The sequence below is a fragment of the Hemitrygon akajei genome, chromosome 28 (genome assembly GCF_048418815.1).
Source record: "Hemitrygon akajei chromosome 28, sHemAka1.3, whole genome shotgun sequence".
Classification (NCBI taxonomy): domain Eukaryota; kingdom Metazoa; phylum Chordata; class Chondrichthyes; order Myliobatiformes; family Dasyatidae; genus Hemitrygon; species Hemitrygon akajei.
In genome coordinates this window covers 32031631-32049008 of record NC_133151.1, presented here as the reverse complement: position 1 = coordinate 32049008, position 17378 = coordinate 32031631, and the positions used below count along the sequence as shown (strand labels likewise).

The 17378-nt window shown below is 42.2% G+C and overlaps 1 non-coding gene and 1 pseudogene across 1 annotated transcript; one reads left to right on the top strand and one right to left on the bottom strand.

The window, feature by feature from the left end:
• The window catches only part of LOC140717854 (uncharacterized), a 966201-nt pseudogene that overhangs the window by 342831 nt on the left and 605992 nt on the right, over window positions 1–17378 (bottom strand).
• On the top strand, window positions 5660–5741 carry trnas-aga (transfer RNA serine (anticodon AGA)). Its single transcript has one exon. It is a non-coding gene; the product is annotated as a tRNA-Ser (tRNA).

The window sequence follows — 17378 nt, the reverse complement described above, 5'->3', positions numbered from 1 at the left end:
ACATGAGGGAAATTAGACAGGCAAAATATTCCAACAAACAAAACAATAGATAATCGAGGGAAAGCGGCAAAATTAACAAATAATAAGACAGGAGAAGAACAGAGATATTTAAATATCAGCAGAATGGCGCGGCGGGAATGTGCTGGGCCCGTTATCCAGAGGCCAGCAGATCCAAACCATCGCCTGCTATTCTTCAGCAGAATATTTTACCGCAAATCGCCGTCACGTCACCTGTGTACACAACACAGTTTTCAGTACAAAATAAGAACTTGTGCGTCTAGCTTAAATTTCCGTCCATTCACTCCATCACTTTCTGAGATTTGATGAGAACTTCGCGGGTAAAACGACAATTCCTGTTGTTCTCAGCGATTGTCTTGTTCTCCGCGGCATGAAGCTGTGTCTGGTATTGAACACATTGAACAGAGAATACTGGAAACACTCATCACCTCAAGAAACATTTGTGAGTGATGAAACGGGATTAACCTTTCTGATCGTGACACTCAATTAGAAATGGTGAGAGAATAAGATAGCTTTCAGTGTCAAAGAAGGTGAGGAGTTGGGTGGGAAGTGAAAAGGGGGACAACTCTGATGGGGCGAGACCAATACCCGATGGCGGGAAGACATTCGGAAAGAGAAACACTGGGCAAAATGGCAGACGAACGACGGGCAGAAATGTTAATTTCACAGAGAAAGATGTAACGTGGCTGAGTGATTCCAAACCGAGACGTTTGTGAGACAGGTGCTGAAAAACAGGTACAACACACGGCGATCGCCGGGAATCGAACCCGGGAGAGCTGATTGAAATGCAGCTATGCTCATCCCTATACCACTATCGCTCCATGTTGCAGGAGTTTCGAGTAGTGAAGCGTCTCCCATGCTCCATGTGATTCCACAGACCCCGAGCTGCACTCTGTCGGATCAATCCTCACTCTGCAGCAGGTTTTATTGCGGCCAGTTGACATCGCCATCCTCAAACAGAGGGAGTTATACAACAGCCAATGAGTATTCACCAGCGATCGGACTGAGTGAGAGCCGAACTCTCAGAGAGTCGGAAGGGCTGCAAATGGTGCCTGTCTCACACATCAGCAAATGGCAAAAACAAATCCTGAACGTGTATGTTCTTTAGAAAAGCCGATGTATATGTACGAGGGTGATTGATAAGTTCGTGGCCTATGGTAGGCGATGAGTTAGACAGCTTCCGTGAGAAAAGAGTAGCCAACGTTTTGGGCCGAGACCATTCAACAGAAATGGGGGCGAAGAGAAGGCCGAAGCCCAGTTATACAGATGGGGAGGGAGTAGGTCCTAGAGGCGCCAGGTGGAAAACCAATCAGAGGAAAGAGAAAGGGCGGAGGGGATAAGCATGAAAAAACTGTAGAGATAAAGAAGCAGAAAGTTGAAAGGGGAGAGAGGCAGAGAGGGACCTGGGATAGGGGAAGGGGGAAGGGGAGGGAATTGCCGGAAATTGGAGAATTCATTGTTCATACCACCAGACTGGAGGCTACCCAGACGGTAGATGAGGTGTTGTTCCTCCAACCTGAGTTTGGTCTCATCATGGCAGTAGAGGAGGCCATGTATGGACATATCTAGATGGGAATGAGAAGCAGAGTTAAAGTGGGTGGCTACCGGGAGGTCCTGTCTATTGTGACGTAGGTGCATCGGGTCTCGCCGATGTAGAGGAGGCCGCACCGGGAGCACCGGATGCAATAGTCGACTCCAGCAGACTCGCAGGTGAAATGTTGCCTCACCTGGAAGGACTGTCTGGGGCCCGGAATGGTGGTAAGGGGGGAGGTGTGGGGGTAGGTGTAGCATTTGCGCTTGCAGGGATAAGTGCTAGGTGGGAGTTCTGTGGAGAGGGACGTGTGGACCAGGTAGTCGCGGAGGGAACGATCCCTGTGAAAAGCTGAGAGGAGTAGGGAGGGAAAGATGTGCTTGGTGTTGGGGTCCTGTTGAAGGTGGCGGAAGTTGTGGAGGATAATGTGTTGGATCTGGAGGCTGGTGGGGAGGTAGGTGAGGACCATCCCTTAAATTCATTTGGTTCACCCAGCCCTTAAATTCACTTGGTCCATCTGGAAATTTCTCTCCCCTTTCTCGATCTCTCGGTCTCCAACTCTGGAGACAGACTATCCACTGACATCGTCTACAAACCCACGGACTCCCATAATTATCTTGACTATAACTCTTTCCACCTTGCCGAATGCAAAAATGCTATTCCCTATTCCCAGTTCCTCCGTCTCCGCCGCATCTGCTCCCAGGATGAGGCTTTCCGTTCAGGCACTTCACAAATGTCCTCTTTCTTTCAGGATCGTGGTTTCCCTTCTGGCGTCATCAAATATGTCCTCACCCGCATGTCCTCCACTTCCCGCACTTCAGCCCTTAACCCACTCTCCCGTCACCACAACAGTGACAGGGTTACCCTTGTCTTCACTTTTCACCCACCATTATTCAGATCCAACACATTAACGTCCGCAACTTCCGCCACCTTCAACAGGACCCCACCACCAAGCACATCTTTCCCTCCCTGCCCCTCTCAGCTTTTCACAGGGATCCTTCCTTCCGCGACTACCTGGTCCTCACGTCCCTCCCCACAGAGCTTCTACCTAGCACTTATCCCTGCAAGCGCAAATGCTACACCTGTCCCCTCACCTCCCCTCTTACCACCATTCCGGGCCCCAGACAGTCCTTCCAGGTGAGGCAACACTTCACCTGCGAGTCTGCTGGAGTCGTCTATTGCATCTGGTGCTCTCGGTGCGGCGTTCTGTACATCGGCGAGACCCGACGCAAATTGGGGACCGCTTCATTGAGCACCTACGCTCCGTCCGTCACAATAGACAGGACCTCCCGGTTGCCACCCACTTCAACTCTGCCTCTCATTCCCATCTAGATATGCCCATACATGGTCTCCTCTACTGCCATGATGAGACCAAACTCAGGTTGGAGGAGCAACACCTCATCTACCGTCTGGGAAGCCTCCGGCCTGGTGGTATGAACATTGAGTTCTCCAATTTCCGGTAATTCCCTCCCCCTATCCCAGGTCCCTCTCTGCCTCTCTCCCCTTTCAACTTTCTGCTCCTTTATCTCTACAGTTCTTTCATGCTTATCCCCTCCCCCTTTATCTTTCCACTGATTGCTTTTCCACCTGGCTCCTCTAGCCGTTCCCCCTCCCCTATCTCTATTACTGGGCTTCGGCCCTCTCTTCCCGAAGTGTCTCGGCCCGAAACCTTGGCTACACTTTTCTCACGGATGCTGCCTGACCTGCTGAGTTCTTCCAGCGTTGCGTACGTATTCTTTGATCCACAGCATCTGCAGTTGTATTTTTGAGTTGTACAGCTTTCGTTGCATGCATACGCAGGTAAATTCTTTGAGTGATTATTCAGAATGTTTGAAGATAATAACTCATCAGGGGTGATTGATAAGTTAATGGCTTAAGGTAGAAGGAAATTAGTTATTAACTCCCGTTACCTGCACGAACAGGCCAACACTTTGAGTGATTATGCAGAAAGTTTGAAGTTAATAACATCCCCTTGCACCGTAGGCCACGAATTTATCAATCAGCTCAATGAGCTATTATCTTCAAACTTTCTGCACAATCACTCAGAGAGTTGAACAGCGTGTGCATGCAACGAGAGCTGTATAACTCATCTCCATCTACCTCAGGCCACGAACGTATCAATCACCCATGCTTTGGACACTTTCTGGAGCGCCAAGATCGGTATGTTCCACGACTCTGGACTAAGTGTGTAAATGTAGGAGGGGACTATGTTGAAAAATAATTGTGTTAGATTTTCTAAAACTGACTCCTTCTACCTTAGGGCACAAACCTATCAATCACCCCTCGTAGGTGTGAGTTGAGTTTAGCAGTAAATAAAATAATAACCAACAACCACTTTGCTGGGATTATACGGCGATTCTCTCCATAGTTGGTAGAAGATTGAGGAGCAGATCTGCTGGCGAATAACACGGAAACGTCATGTGGATAGGGTTACAACGATCGGACATTTCAACTTCTGCAAAATTAACCAGATCTTATTTTCTTGTGTAAGATAAGAAATTGAATTTCTAAAGTGCATCTGGAAGAGTATTTTTGTTCCAAGCCATCGATAGTCCAACTGGTGTTGACAATGGAACTAGGTGAGGAAATTCACACTGTAACTTGTAAATAATCAAAATTCGCACTTTACTGTCTCTGCATAAACGGCAACATAACTATGTCGACACCGGGCCAACAACTTAGAACAAGAATTCTGCTGTTCCCTCTGCACCAATACTCACTCAGACTACTTTTCCCAACTATATCACCAAATTAAGGCAGCTCAGTCGGCCACGTGATCAATCCTTTCTTCTCCCAGTCACTGACTTGGTGGATCTTCCTTGCGATGGTGGGTTTTAGGAAAGAATTATCGCTGCTAGTACATTCGAAGTTTCCACTTTTATATTCATATTTTCCAATTCAATTATCCCATTCCAGTGTCATTGGCATAGGTCATCTGATTGGCTTGAATTCTCCCTTTTGTTAGCTATGCTCCAGGCCAGCATCCATTTATTTCACTCTTCCCAGCAAGCGTCAATTGGTAATTTATGGCTTTAGAAACCAGTTTAAATCACTCCGGACAGGCATTGACACCAACATTCACACATTTGCATGTTATATTATATCAAAAACAACTCACAAATAACTTCTAATTTGGAAAAGATCTCTTAACCCGCAGATTACCTGAAGCAAATTTGTGTTTGCTTTAAAACACAGAAATTTTCCTCTCACAAAATGGAAGATGTAAAACAGTTCCATAAAATGACATCTTCATTTTCAAGCACATGGCTGGTACAAAGACACTTGATCTGTCTGCTTCCACTGTCCTTGAGCCATTCGAGTTCGATGTTACATTACATATTTTAAATCTTACGCGGCCAACATCTCCTCTTTTTCGATCCACGGAAATTCCTGGGGATCACATTATTGTTAATATGTCTCAGTGAATATGGCACAGAAGGAACAGCAGCATTCATGACTGTATCAAAAAATACAGATAAGGATTGAAAAATATTATCCGAACAAAAGCATGAAGAAACACGATAAGTGTACCCTATTTCATACCATTCTGTACATCGGTAATTTAACGGGAATTAGTATTATTGGTATTTGGAGTTTAGGATAAATGGTACATGGATCTTAGAAAAATAGAGGCCTCTGCGTAATCCAAGGTAACTTCTAAAGTAAGTCCATGTTCAGCACAACATGCGGACCGAAGGAAATTTATTGTGCTGTAGGCCTGCTATGTTTCTATATTGAAACGGAATATAACTGTATGAAATCAAACAAAATCAGCAAAAATAAATGTGTAAAGGCATGGTGCTCGCAAACACTGAAGTTATTAAAGTTGCCCTAAAACACACACTGGGGAAAATACCATGGTTAACCACTAGAACAAAGAGCAAAGCAATGACAACATGTGAAGTAATACACATCAAAGGATGTAAATTAACATTTAAACCCCAGTTCCAAACTTTATTCCAAAAGCGATCGATTCTGCAAAACATCACTGGCTAAAACGACGTGATATCTAATAGTCTTTGATGACACATTCCATTATTTAATTTGGTAAGTAACTCTATCTGACTCTACCGTAATATAAATTATAGGTGGAAGAACTTTAGAGCACTTGTAGTCGTGGCCGAGTGGTTAAGGCGATGGACTAGAAATCCATTGGGGTTTCCCCGCGCAGGTTCGAATCCTGCCGACTACGTGTTTATTTCGGTTTTGATTCCCTGATCCCTCCCACGGATACAGATTGCAAAAAGCCGCCTGCAAAAACAGCAAGATCCCCATGTGGTCCGCATTTATTCAGGCGGCCTTTGTTCGGCTGTTATACGAAATGTTGGTGGTTCCAACCTATCGACATTTTTGCTTGTTGCTATTATTATGACTTTCTCAGCTCAAGCTGGTAAAACCTGAAGTCCGGGCGTACTGACCCACATTTCTCATTCCTCAATAGCTACGGACTGCCGACCATTCTAGTGGCGTATAGTATAGTGGCTTTCAGATTTACGGAAATATTGGTTTGCTGTCCTAACTGTTTAATACTATTGTGCAATGACTATGAGATGATAGTTGTTATTGATATTAGCTTTGGGACAATCTACACCCTGTTCATGCTCAATAGTCTTTCAATTTCTTCTTTTAATTCAGCATATTTCTGGTGCTTTTCACTTGTTAATTGTTGTACGTTATGTGTGTTTGCAATGGCTATATCGATTATGGACGTTGTTACTGCTTTTTCATCCAGTAATATTATATATCCAGACGGTTATTATGGATTGTCCTATCTGTAACAATGGATCAGACAAAAATTAATGTGTAGGACTCTGACCCTAATCTAGAACAGGTTTGTATTTATAGTGAGGTGTGGAGTTTGTATTTTAAGCAAGATTTTGGTGACTGATGTTTGTCAATTGATTGTCCCCGTGTAAGTAATCAGATTGAGTTAAACTGCTGCTCAATCCTGTAATGTGTTGGATTGTTCCTGGTGGCTCTTGTCATTTTCTGCATTTATCGTCATTAATCTGTAGGACGTTTATTATGTATTTCTAATATGTTTTCGGTTAACCACCTGGCCCTGTATTGCCACAAGGAACCCCTTTGTTTCTGGGACGAGGTCTCCAAATCTGAGCCAAACATTCCACGTTTCCTTCTTCACATCTTGTCTGCTCAGATCATGGGGATATTTTCCATGGAGGGATGCTTCCCCATCGGTTAACTTTATATAATTATTTTTATTTTACGTTTTTGTATTTTCACAGTCTGTTATGTTTTCTACATTGATTGTCCGTCTTGTGTGCACTCTTTCAATGATTATATTCTGTTTCTTTGCACTCACTGTAATTCCCCGCAAGGAAACGCATCTAATGGTAGCATATTTGTGCTTTGGTAATGAATTGACTTTGAACTTGGAAGTGTTGTGCGCTGCTACACAGGACCCAGACCCTCGGTGCCCTCTAGTGGCCGGTGGCTGCCTCACGGATCTCACTGCGACTCTCCGGGTCGTTTTGTGAACCCAGGAGCCGAGATGTTTCACTTCTTGTTTACATCAACGTACAAGTTAAATAAAGCAACGACTTGCTGCTCCACTGCGGCGTTCACGCACGTCGTCACATTTGTACAAAGGGAAACAAATTTAATGTTTCAGGCGGAAACCCATTCGTCACCACTGGGTATGAGGAAAATAAGGCATTTTTCAGTTTCAGACAAAGTGGACGAACGTGATCGGTCAAAGAAAAAGCAGCGAATCTGGTGAGACCCAGTGAGTGACTGTGACAGTGAAAATCCAGACTTTTATTTCTATGTTATAGGAACAACAAAACTGCGGGAAACGTCCAGCACGGCGGACTATGGTAATGAAAGGAGGAAAAATAGGGGTCAAAGACCAGGTGGACGACGGTCGAAGATGGGGTATTTTTTGGCACAAGGATCAGAGTAACGCACACTGGAGGACCTCAGCGGGTCAGTCTGCATCTATGGAGAGGAATAAAAACATCGAAGTGTCAGGCCGTGTTCCTTCATCAGTACTGGAAAGGAAGTGGGAAGAAGCCAGAATAAGAAGGTGGGGGAAGAGAAGGAGTAGAAGCTAAAAGATGATAGGTGAGGATGGAAGGTAGATATGTTGGGGAAAGGGGAGTTTGAAGACTGCGAGGTGATAGGTAAAGCCAGATAAGAACAAAAGGTAGATATTTTAGCGAAAGGGAAATATCAGTCTGCGGGCTACCCAGACTGAATATGTAGTGCTGCTTCTCCATCCCATTTCATTTTTCAACCTTTTTTATTGATTTTCAAATAAAGAATATACAAATCGGAAGAGGAGTTTAACAGGTAGATAATATAAAAGACATATAAACAGCAATAGTAAAGACAAAAATTATATAATATCAAAATCAAATAAGTAAAATATTATGCTGTTATATATACGATGGTAAAAGAAAACTACAACTCATAACAATCATTAAAAAAAGATTGGAAATTTTATTGATAAAGAAAAAGAACACTAACTAAACTGAAATAAAAAAAGAAAGAAAAAGAAAGATTGGGCAGTTCAATTGAGGATAAAATTTAAAAAAAGAGAGAGAGAAAAAAAACCACATCCTTCCAGGCATCTCAGAACCTTCATGGATAAGAATTTTCCCCAAAGAGAATAAAGAAAAATAAATAAATAAAAATAAATTAAATCATGTGAAAATATTGAATAAAGGGTCGCCAGACTTGTTCAAAATTGAGTTAGAGTAGCCATTTATGAGTTACATCTGTCACAAATAGGGTTTATATTCGGAAAAATATGCGCCAATCTTTGGACATGTGGGCCCTATGTGCTATCTTAAACTGAATTCAGATATGGCGTGGGCAGATAGATGAATTATTGACTAAATAATAAATTTTACTCCATTGATAATCTGAAAGTGAATGTGGAAGTTCTAATTCCCAGGTGCGTTGAACCCTATCATTAGGCGATATGCGAGCATTCATTAACTGTTTATAAATGATAGCTATTTATCATTTTTGAAAAGGGTTAAACTGAAAAATAACATAAGCCAAATTTGAAAAGCAGGCCAAGGGGTAATTCGGTAAAAAATCACGTAAAAATTCCTAACCTGTAAATACCTGAAAAAATGTGTATTGGAGATATCATATTTATCCATTCACTGTGAAAAGGACATTAAACAGTCTTTTAAAAAACAAATCCAAAAAAGTTTTTATTCCCTTAATTTTCCATGTTAAAAAAGCCTTATCCAAAGTTGATGGTTTAAAAAAGAAATTAGAATAAATATTACTAGAAAGTAAAAAATCATTTAATTAAAAAAATATACGAAATTGAAACCAAATTTTTAAAGTATGCTTAACAATAGGGTTAAGAGCTTGTCTACCTATTCTGGAGAGCGAAAACGGAAGAGGAGAGCCTAATAAAGAAGCTAACGAAAACCCCATTACTGAATTTTCCTCCAACTGTAACCATGAAGGGCGATCTTGGTCGTCTATATCATAAATCCAAAAAAGTAATATAACGAATATTAATTGCCCAATAATAAAATCTAAAGTTTGGTAAAGCCAGTCCTCTATCTTCTTTTGATTTTTGCAATAAAATTTATTCACTCTAGAGCTTTTATTATTCCAAACATAAGATAAAATCAGAGAATCTATTTTATCAAAAAATGTTTTTGGAACAAAAGAGGGAACTGTTTGAAATATATATAAAAATTTCGATAGAATAACCATTTTATAGCATTTATTCGACCTATCAATGACATCGACATAGGTGACCATTTAGAAAGCGCCTGTTGAGTATATTCAACTAAAGGGAAGAAATTATACCTATATAGGTCTTTAGAATGTTTTGTAATTTTGATACCAAGGTAAGTAAAATGGTTTTTGGCAATATTAAAAGGTATTTGATCATAATAATCAGAATAATTATTAATAGGAAATAATTCACTTTTATGTAAATTAAGTTTATATCCAGAAAAAAGTCCAAATTCCATAAATATAGATAACCTAGAAGGAATAAATTTCTTAGGATTTGAAATGTAAACTAATAAATCATCCGTGTATAACGAAACCTTATGTAATTTATCGCCTCTCCTAATACCCTGCACAGAATTAGAATCCCTAAGAGTAATAGCAAGTGGTTCTAAAGCCAAATTAAATAATAAAGGACTAAGAGGACAACCCTGACGGGTACCTCCATAAAATCTAAAGTAAGGAGACTTTTCATTATTAGTTAAAACCGCAGCTACCGGGGCATGATATATCAATTTAATCCAGGAAATAAATCCTGGACCAAAATTGAACCTCTAGAAAACATGAAATAGATAAGGCCACTCCACCCTATCAGCTTTCTCTGCATTCAAAGATACAATACATTCCGATTCTTTGGCTGAGGGGGAATAAATGATATTTAATAATCTTCGAAAATTAAAATGTGAGTACCTATGTTTAATAAACCCTGTTTGATCGTTTGAGATAACATTAGGCAAGATAGTCTCAAGCCTATTTGCTAGAATCTGAGAGGAAATTTTAAAATCTACATTCAGTAAAGAAATAGGTCTATAGGATACATATTCCAGTGGGTCTTTTCCTTTTTTTGGAATCAATGAAATTAGTGATTCATAAAAAGTTTTAGGAAGGTTCCCAGAGGATGTAGAATCAGTAAACGTTTGATGAAGATGTGGTATAAGCATTTCATGAAAGGTCTTGTAAAATTCTATCGTGTAACCACCAGGTTCCGGAGCTTTAACTAATTGCATAGAGGATATAGCCTTGGCTATCTCCTCTTGTTTAATAGGTGCATCTAACATATCAGCATTTTGAATCGAAATTTGGGGTATGTTTAACCTTTGCAAAAATGTATTCATAGTCATAATACTATCAGAGAATTCAGATTTATAAAAATTAAAATAAAAGTCCATTAATATCTTATTAATTTCATAAGGATCTAAAGGTACTGTTCTATCTGGTCGGCGAATTTTTAAAATCTGTCTTCTGACCATCCTAGCCTTTAACTGACCTGATAAAATTTAGCAGATGTTTCCACATGTATATAAAATAAACATTTATATTTAAAAATTTGCTGTTCAATGGGAACAGGATTTGCTTCATCGGTCGGATACGTGACCTCAGGGTGACGGACAGGGCGGTGCGGGTGTCGCAGGAAAGGCTTTGCTTCATCGGTCGGGTACGTGACCTCAGGGTGACGGACAGGGCGGTGCGGGTGTCGCAGGAAAGGCTTTGCTTCATCGGTCGGGTACGTGACCTCAGGGTGACGGACAGGACGGTGCGGGCGTCACAGGAAAGGCTTTGCTTCATCGGTCGGGTACGTGACCTCAGGGTGACGGACAGGATAGTGCGGGTTTAACAGGAAAGGTTTTGCTTCATCGGTGGGGTATGATCAGAAATAAATCATACTGTGATTGAAGTTTGACCCTTTCTTTATATAGGTCTACAGTAGGTTTAACTGAATACGCTTTAACAATCTGTTTAATTTTATTAATAAACACTGACAATGCTGCTTTAGTTATTTTTCTTTCTCTCCATCCAGAGAGTGGCTTCATCGTGACAGTAGAGGAATCCATGGACCATCATGTCAGAATGGGAATGGGCAGTGGAGTTAAAATGGTTGACCATTGGGAAATCTTGCTCGTTGTGGACGGAGAAAAGTTGCTCGACTAAATGGTTCCCCAATCCATCTTGCATCTCGCAATTGGAGATGAGGCCGTATTGGGAGCACCCGATACAGTAGATGGTCCAGACAAACTCACAGCTGAACTATTTCTTCACCTGGAAGGACTGCTGGCGACCCTGCATGTTGTGTGGGAGGAGGTGAATGGACAGGCGCAGCACTTCTTCCGGTTGGATAAATGCCAGAATGGAAATCAATGGGGAATGTGTAGTCGTGGCCTATTAGTTTGGCGATGCACCCGGGATCCATTGGGATCTCCTTGTGCACCTTCGAGTCCTGACAACTATGTGTTTCCAACACACAGTTTGATATTGTCCGTGACTCTCTGATGCAAACCGGTCATGTGGATTGTGAAAAACCGGGCCAGGCCAGCACCGATTGTTGGTCACGTTCTACAACGCAGAATTGAACCATTTATTCCTACTTTCCTCAAAACCTGCCTCTGCGTCGCATCGGTGAGCGCGTTCGGCTGTTAACCCGGCAGATGTTTCTTCTCTAGCAAACACGAGGAAATCTGCAGATGCTAGAAATTCAAACAACACACACAGAATGCTGGTGGAACACAGCAGGCCAGGCAGCATCTATAAAGAGAAGCGCTGTCGACGTTTCGGGCCGACACTCTTCGTCGGGACTAACTGAAAGGAAAGATAGTAAGAGATTTGAAAGTACTGGGGGGGAGGGGGAAATGAGAAATGATGGGAAAGGACCGCAGGGGGTGGGATGAAGCTAAGAGCTGGGAAGGTGATTAGCGAAAGTGATACAGAGCTGGAGAAGGGAAAGGATCATGGGACGGGAGGCCTCAGGAGAAAGAAAGGCGGAGGGGCGAGCACCAGGGGGAGATGGAGAACAGGCAGAGTGAAGGGTACCATGAGGCATCCATTTGCAGGTTCTGGGTCTAAGTGATTGCAATCTAATTTCGTTCCACACCCCACTGAAGGCTTACATCCACAGAGGTGACGCAAGTGCACCGGGGTGTTCTTCTTTCCTCTGGTAACATTTGCGTAACTCATCGATTAGGTACCCGTTGTAATGACCCATAATCTTCAGCATTGCATGTTTAATTCCTCATTTATTCCCACACCGTGTCGCTGTGTTTCTAGTAAATTGGAGTAGATGCTCGGATTTAAGCTCATTATAATCTACTTTCTTTGTCCAGCATCATCTAGTTCATATATTGTTTAGCCGTAACTACTTGCTTGGAACAGTTCCCTGCACAGTATCATCCCCGTGCACGTATGTCCCGATATCCTTAGCAATATCCCTAAGCTGCTGTACCCCATGTGGTGTATTGTCTGTTACGTTGTGGTTTTGATTTCCTGTTTCGGCTTCTACCTCCATGGTAGTAACTCGAGCAGCCATTCGAGCTGTCCGTAGCAAAGACTCTTTTTGATTGTACGTCAGCCATGGGGCCTCGGCTGCAGTTCCCTCATCATAACCATAGCTGGTCGCCTAAGACATAAGGAGTTGGTTGTAGACTACAGAGGTAATGAAGAGAGGCTGACCCCTAGTCAGGCCACATTTTGGGTATTGTCAACAGTTTTGGATCCCTTATCTCGGAAAGGGTGTATTGTCATTGGAGGGTGTCCAGAGGAGGTTGTCGGCGATATTTCCAGGAATGAAGGGTTTAACATATCAGGAGCGTTTAACCGGTTTGGGTATGTACTCATTGGAATTTAGAGGACTGCGGAGGAATCTAATTGAACCCTACCGAGTCTTGAAAAGAGTAGATAAGACGGATGTAGAGAGGATGTTTCCTCTGGTGGGTGTATCTAGACTCGAGGGCACAGCCTCCGAAGTGAGGGGTGAGCTTTTAGGACAGAATTAAGGATAATTGTTTTTAGCCACAGTGTGTCAATCTGTGACAGTCCCAGTCCATTGTTACATTGAAAGCGGGAAATATGAGATTCCTGATTGTTTGGGTCATCAAGGGATTTGGTGAGAGGGCAAGTGTATGCAGTTGAATAGGATGCAAGATCAGCCCTGATCAAATGACGGAACAATATCGAACGGGTGAATGACATAATTCTGCTACTCTGTCTTATGGTCCAAATGTCCATATCAACTCTGCCCTGGCTTGCGCCCTGGAGAGGCCATTCCAGCTTCGCTTCAGTGACCACCAGAGGCGCAGCAGCCATGGTCGACCATGACCGACGGATGCCACACACTCATGTAACCCGAATCCTCGGCCGCAATAATGGACTGGAAAACTTCCCCAAACATTGACCTATAACTGACTAACTGGCTTATAGTTTCACTTGCCTCTGTAATGTTGTTGTATTCTGTCACAGATCATTTCAGAACGAAATATCACGATCAGCAAGGAGATGGATGCATTTGAAGAAAGTGGAATGGAATGCGCGTTACAGAACCAAGAAACTGCAGATTCTGTCTTACTTTCTCTTCAGTTGTGGGTTTTATTGAATGTTTCGCTGGGCAACAAGGACTGGTCGTGCAGTGATTCACAGTGATAGAACTAGGCGTGACTGTTCCCACACAATGCACTTACCAGGCACAGATAAAGGAAAAAAATAACATAGGATTATTCCTTCGAAAGAAAAAGAATACCTGTCTCACTGTGGTTTATGGAGATATAATCAAGGCATGAGACGTCCCACATACAAACACAGCGCGAGTATAGGTTATTACCATTTTATATCGCTTTCCTCTGACAGTTATCAATGCCTTTAACAAACAGTGTCTGAAATCCAGTAGGGCAAATGTGGCGACTAGCACCATCTATTGATAGATCACCACTTTTAAACGTTACTTCCTTTTAGACTTAACGAAGATTGTTATAGGTTCTGAATGTTGTAAATCTGCAAAAGATAAAGAAAGAAACGCGGTGAGTAATGTATAAAATAAAACGCAAGAAATTGCACACAACGTGAATGGTGAGAGGGGAGATGGCTTGGGTTGTTAGTGTGACATACAGTATCTGGTTCCTCCGGGTTAAATAGTGCTGTTCTATCCCAGACGATTTAAGTATTTAATCAGTCCATATGTTACAGCGTTTTCTTGAATCAGACACGTTACAGTAATCACAGGTGACCCACATATCAATGTGGATGTCCTACTAGATACATAACTAATCTAATCGTTCACGAAGTCATTTCTCATCCAAAAATGGCTCGTATTGTGGAACCAAATCAAACTCATAGCAAAGAAGTGTGAACATTACACATCTAGCGAAAAGATAATCGAATTTAACAACCAAACCAATTACGCTTCCTTTACTTAAATATCTCAATGCGTTGTGCCTACTGTTATACATGATAATAATTTAAGGTGGATATTATCCATTGTAAAAATGTTAAGGCAAATAATTATTTAATTTTAAACGTGCAGACTTTGTGTCATAGACTGTAAATACATAACATTGTTGTTTCTAAAATCTGAATAAACATTATTGTATTTTTCCCTTGGAAGGCTTTTCATTGCAAGACTCATATCAATTGTTTACCTGAAGTGTTTGTGCAATGGACTGTCACTGATGTGACTAACGAGGAGAAATGATTAATTATCAGATGAACTTTCCTCTCATGTATAAAATGCAATCAACAGTGGATATCAGTAGTTGGACCATTTTGGCATGATTGTAGCTTCACACAGAAAATGGGATATCCAGCAATTTACTACATCACGAGTATATACTATTCTGTACTGGCACCGATTAGTATCCCTGGTAAGTAACTGGAGTTGGCTATTATGTGTATCTACTGTTCTTCATACATAGAAACATAGAAAACATAAAGCACAATACAGGCGTATCAGCCCACAAAGTTGTGCCGGACATATCCCTACCTTAGAAGTTACTAGGCTTACCCATAGTCCTCTATATTTCGAAACTCCATGTACCAACCCAAAAGTCTCTTAAAAGACCATATCCTATCCGCCTCCACCACTGTTGCCGGCAGCCCATTCCACGCACTCACCACTCTCTGAGTAAAAAACTTACCACTGACAGCTCCTCTGTACCTACTCCCCAACACCTTAAACCTGTGTCCTCTGGTGGCAACCATTTCAGCTCTGGGAATAAGCCTCTGACTATCCACACGATCAATGGCTCTCATCATCTTGTGCACCTCCATCAGGTCACCTCTCATCCTTCGTCGCTCCAAGTGGAAAAGGTCGAGTTCATTCAACCTATTCTCATAAGGCATGCTCCCCAATCCAGGCAACATCCTTGTAAATCTCCTCTGCACCCTCTCTATGGCTTCCACATCCTTCCTGTAGTGAGGTGAACAGAACTGAGCACAAGTGGAGACTGACCAGGATCCTATATAGCTGCAGCATTACCTCTCAGCCCCTAAGTTCAATTCCACGATTGCTGAAGGTCAATACAACATACTCCTTCTCTACTGCTGCTGTTGCACGGTATAATAGCTAAGGAAACTTTATTACAAATGCTGCCTCATCTAATGAGTGTATTTAGCCTGTTCAGTGCTAACATACACTGTTTATTCCTCTATGGCATTGTTAATTGTTTCTTATGTCTGATTTTGCAATCGAATGAGTGTTAATGTTTAAACTGTTCCGGTATTTTACCTTGCTTGACTTTCCAAAACTTTACCAGCATGTAAAGGGGAGGTGCAACGAGACCTGTGTGTCATTGTACACCATTCATTGAAAGTGGGCATGCAGGTACAGAAGGCGGTGAAAAAGGCGAATGGTATGTTGGCATTCATAGCAAGAGGTTCTACTGCAGCTGTACAAGGCCTTGGTGAGACCACGCCTGGAGTATTGTGCACAGTTTTGGTCCCCTAATCTGAGGAAGGACATTCTTGCCATAGAGGGAGTACAAAGAAGGTTCACCAGATTGATTCCTGGGATGGCAGGACTTTCATATGAAGAAAGATTGGATCGACTGGGCTTATACTCGCTGGAATTTAGAAAATTCAGGGGGATCTTATTGAAGCGTATACAATTCTAAAGGGATTGGACAAGCTAGATGCAAGAAGATTGTTCCCAATGTTGGAGAAGTCCAGAACGAGGGGTCACAGTTTAAGGATAAAGGGGAAGCCGTTTCGGACCGAGATGAGGAGAAACGTCTTCACACAGAGAGTGGTGAATCTGTGGAATTCTCTGCCACAGTAAACAGTTGAGGCCAGTTCATTGGATATATTTAAGAGGGAGTTAGATATGGCCCTTGTGGCTAAAGGGATCAGGGGGTATGGAGAGAAAGCAGGTACAGGGTTCTGAGTTGGATGATCAGCCATGATCATACTGAATGACATGCAAGCTCGAAGGGCCGAGTGGCCTACTCCTGCACCTATTGTCTATGTTTCTATGTATTGTTTTTAATCTGATTCAGTATCAGATATAGAACCTCAAAACTCAAATCTTTACATTAACCATAAGGAAATAGTTTCCATTTCTGCAACTCTATTACTCTTATTAAAGCAACATTCAGCTTTTTAAGATACAGTGATGGACACGTCTAACTTTCTCTGCCTGTTTTAATGTTAGTATTCAAGATTCAAGGTTCTTTGACACCTGTACATCGAAATATACATTAAGCTCTATGGTTCGTGTGCTTAAGTATGTTGTGTCCGACGAAGCAGTCTTCCTGTGTACGTTTTACTCCCGCTATAAGTACAACTTCCAGCGTTCTCGGATACAATGATGGGCCCGTGTAAATGAGTGGGTCGATAAGCCGTTCACTGGTATCCCTGCTGTCTAATTCTGGAAAGTTCCAGATCAACTGTAACTCTGTTCTGCCGTTATCTTTCAATCGAAGGACAGCGACGGAAAACGTACGAACTATCTTTCAACTCTCTGAATCGAACACAGCCTGTCCCGGCATGGAGTCAGAAAGTGAGGTTCACTCAATCGCTTCAGTGTTGTTCTCTGCATGTCTATTAAGTAAAAGGGATCAGGGTTTATGCGCCTGAAAGTACCTCTCCTTTCCTTCTTGCAGTTAACTTAATGGCGATTTTGATCCTGTCTCGAGGAAAATGCGGTCTTTCCAAATGCATCTCCCGTTACCTGGTGGGAATGGCAGCAGCTGGTTTAATGTGCACTGTCATTGCAGTTATATTTGATCAGTTCAATAATATGTATGTGTATGCCCCTTCTTTGCTCATTACACCGATCTGCGCCGTGACACTTATCCTGAGGCTCGCAACCATGGACTGTTCTGTTTGGCTCACGGTGGCTTTCACG